The following is a 3,854-nucleotide window of genomic DNA, read 5'->3' as shown; positions in this document are numbered from 1 at the left end:
TTGAAAGAGATGAACAATTAATAGCGAGAATAGGGGCCCGGAAGCAATTCCGCGGCCCTACGGTCGATTCAAGAGTTGAAACGTTGTACAATCGTGGATAGCACCTAGTGCTAATATGGTGAGAGATAATGTGTGAGGAAATTTAGTTTCCTAAAGTTTAGTTAGTGGTTTCCGTTGTGCCCTAACAAACTTAAAGTTGGTGGTGACCGTTACACCCCAACAAATTGGTGCCTTACCCAACACCAAAGAGCCATTCCATATGGTTCTAGAGAGAGAGAGTTGTGTGGAAATTTATTTCCCACTAAGCGAGTGTGTGTCTGTAGTGGAACGAATTCTGGTTGATCCTACCAGTAATATACGCTTGTCTCAAAGGTTAAGCCATGCATGTCTAAGTACAAACATAAATGAATGTGAAACCGCATAAGGCTCAGTATAACAGCTATAATTCACAAGATCATCCTACCACTAGTTACTTGGATAACTGTGGAAAATCCAGAGCTAATACATGCAACATGCCGGGACTGTTGCCCTCGCGGGTAGCTGAACTGGTGCACTTATTAGTTAAACCAATCGCCTCCGGGCGGCTTGAGTTGAAGTCTGGATAAGGACGCAGATCGTATGGTCGCTTGTCGACTGACGACAGATCTTTCAAATGTCTGCCCTATCAACTATTGATGGTAGTGTAGAGGACTACCATGGTTGCGACGGGTAACGGGGAATCAGGGTTCGATTCCGGAGAGGGAGCCTGAGAAATGGCTACCACATCCAAGGAAGGCAGCAGGCGCGTAAATTACCCAATCCCAGTACGGGGAGGTAGTGACGAGAAATAACAATATGGACCTCTCTAACGATGGTCCATAATTGGAATGAGTTGAGTATAAATCCTTCAACAAGGATCAAGTGGAGGGCAAGTCTGGTGCCAGCAGCCGCGGTAATTCCAGCTCCACTAGCGTATATTAAAGTTGTTGCGGTTAAAACGTTCGAAGTTGATTGCCCGTCCAGACACGTGACCGCCACGGGCGCCCGGTTACACGCCGGGGCCGTTCGTGCGCGCGCTCACGGCTGCGACTCACAATGGTGTACTTGGGCGTTACTCTGTGAACGAGTACCGTGCTACCGGTTAACTCCGGCACGGGCTCCTCATGGTGCTCAAGATACTCACATTTACCTTGAACAAATTAGAGTGCTCAAAGCAGGCTAAGACAAAGCGTCCGGCCCCCCCGTGGGGTTGGCGTTGGCCGAGAATAATCTTGCATGGAATAATGGAATATGACCTCGGTTTATACGATTTCGTTGGTTTGTCAGAAACCTAGAGGTAATGATTAACAGAAGTAGTTGGGGGCATTGGTATTACGGCGCGAGAGGTGAAATTCGTAGACCGTCGTAGGACCAACTGAAGCGAAAGCGTTTGCCATGGATGCTTTCTTTAATCAAGAACGAAAGTTAGAGGATCGAAGGCGATTAGATACCGCCCTAGTTCTAACCGTAAACGATGCCAATTAGCAATTGGGAGACGCTACCCCTATTCGGTGCTCTCAGTCGCTTCCGGGAAACCAAAATCGGGTTCCGGGGGAAGTATGGTTGCAAAGTTGAAACTTAAAGGAATTGACGGAAGGGCACCACAAGAAGTGGAGCTTGCGGCTTAATTTGACTCAACACGGGAAAATTTACCAGGTCCAAACTTATCGAGGTAAGACAGATTGATAGCTCTTTCTCAAATTTAAGGGTAGTGGTGCATGGCCGTTCTTAGTTCGTGGAATGATTTGTCTGGTTAATTCCGATAACGAACGTGACTCAAACATGCTAACTAGAACGCTGTCAGCAGTGCGCCTCCGGGCGCACCTGACGTTACAGCCGGGCGGCGCCTTCACGGGCGGTCGTCGGCTACGTTTGCCCTGCTTAGCGGGACAACTTGTGTTTAGCAAGCTGAGAATGAGCGATAACAGGTCCGTGATGCCCTTAGATGTTCTGGGCTGCACGCGTGCTACAATGTGGGTCGCAGCGTGTTCTCGCCAATAGGCGCCCCCATTCCGAGAGGAACGGGAAATCACTAAAATGCCCATCTAGTCGGGATTGGGGACTGCAACGGTCCCCATGAACCTGGAATTTCTAGTAAGCACTAGTCATTAGCTAGTGCTGATTACGTCCCTGCCCTTTGTACACACCGCCCGTCGCTACTACCGATGGATTATTTAGTGAGGTTTCTGGAGGCTTACCTTCCGCGGTTCCTTCGTGAGCTGCAGCTGGCATGGCTGAAGTTGACCGAACTTGATGATTTAGAGGAAGTAAAAGTCGTAACAAGGTTTCCGTAGGTGAACCTGCGGAAGGATCATTACTGATGATCGTCCGCGAGTGACCAACCATGGGCTGCCTTCGGTGTAGCTCGGTCGCTCGCTTGCTATGTGTCAGAATTTGTTGAAAGCCAACTCGTTCGTTGTACACTTTGATGGGTGACCATCACTGTGTCCCCGTGCCGAGCTAGATCTCCCCTAGCCGTAAGGCACTTGAACGCCCCTTCGACGACGAGTTGCATGTGTGTGGTATGTGTCAGAATCTGGTGAAGCTTTCTGCATGTGATGTGCCTTGTGTGGATCCGTGGCCATTGCATTGTGTCTGGTGCTTAGATACCCAGACACTTAGAACGCTTGCGCGGAAAGCAAACTCGATCGTTGTACACTTTGATGGGTGACCATCACTGTGTCTCCGTGCCGTGCTAGATCCCCCCTAGCCGTAAGGCACTTTGAACGCCCCTTCGACGACGAGTTACAAGAGTGTGGTATGTGTCAGAATCTGGTGAAGCTTTCTGCATGTGATGTGCCTTGTGTGGATCCGTGGCCATTGCATTGTGTCTGGTGTGTAGGTACCCAGACACTTAGAACGCTTGCGCGGAAAGCAAACTCGATCGTTGTACACTTTGATGGGCAACCATCACTGTGTCTCCGTGCCGTGCTAGATCTCCCCTAGCCGTAAGGCACTTTGAACGCCCCTTCGACGACGAGTTACAAGAGTGTGGTATGTGTCATAATCTGGTGAAGCTTTCTGCATGATGTGCCTTGTGTGGATCCGTGGCCATTGCATTGTGTCTGGTGTGTAGGTACCCAGACACTTAAGCAAACTCGATCGTTGTACACTGTGATGGGCGAGCATCACTGTGTCTCCGTGCCGTGTAAGAGCTCCCCTGGCCATCAGGCACTTGAAAGGTCCTTCGACGACGAGTTACAATAGTGGTGTGTTAGATACGTCAGGTGATGGTATCTACTGTTGTGCAATACGTATCCGGCCACGGCACGGAACGAACGGGAACTGTGGTGCAGACATACAAAGAGTTAAGCCTATTAGTCATTAACTCTAAGGACGGGGCCATGGGGCGGTACGCAAAGGATACGGATGAGCGAGTATGCAGGCCCAATACTCAATAGCTCGATCCGATCCAAGCACATGAGTTGACTGCGGCGCCAGGTTAACCAATGTGCTAGATTCTATTTGGCCAGTAGAATCTTGTGTCTTATGCGATTTGATACCAAGACACCAGAACGAAAGTTAGTTGAAGAGTTATTAAACTCTTATGAAGTATGGTTGTGCAATCACAACTTATGACTTTAACCTATAAAGTGGATATGGACTTGCAATTATAACATGGAATCTCTACACACCCCATGAGCTCGATCCAATCCACGCACACGAGTTGCCTGAGTAGCGACAGGTATACCGATGTGCAATACGTATCCGGCCACGGCACGGAACGAACGGGAACTGTGGTGCAGACATACAAAGAGTTAAGCCTACTAGTCATTAACTCTAAGGACGGGGCCATGGGGCGGTACGCAAAGGATACGGATGAGCGAGTATGCAGG

Source organism: Anopheles funestus, assembly GCF_943734845.2.
Source record: "Anopheles funestus chromosome X unlocalized genomic scaffold, idAnoFuneDA-416_04 X_unloc_45, whole genome shotgun sequence".
Lineage (NCBI taxonomy): Eukaryota > Metazoa > Arthropoda > Insecta > Diptera > Culicidae > Anopheles > Anopheles funestus.
The sequence above is the reverse complement of the archived record's forward strand: the minus strand, read 5'-3'. Positions refer to the sequence as shown.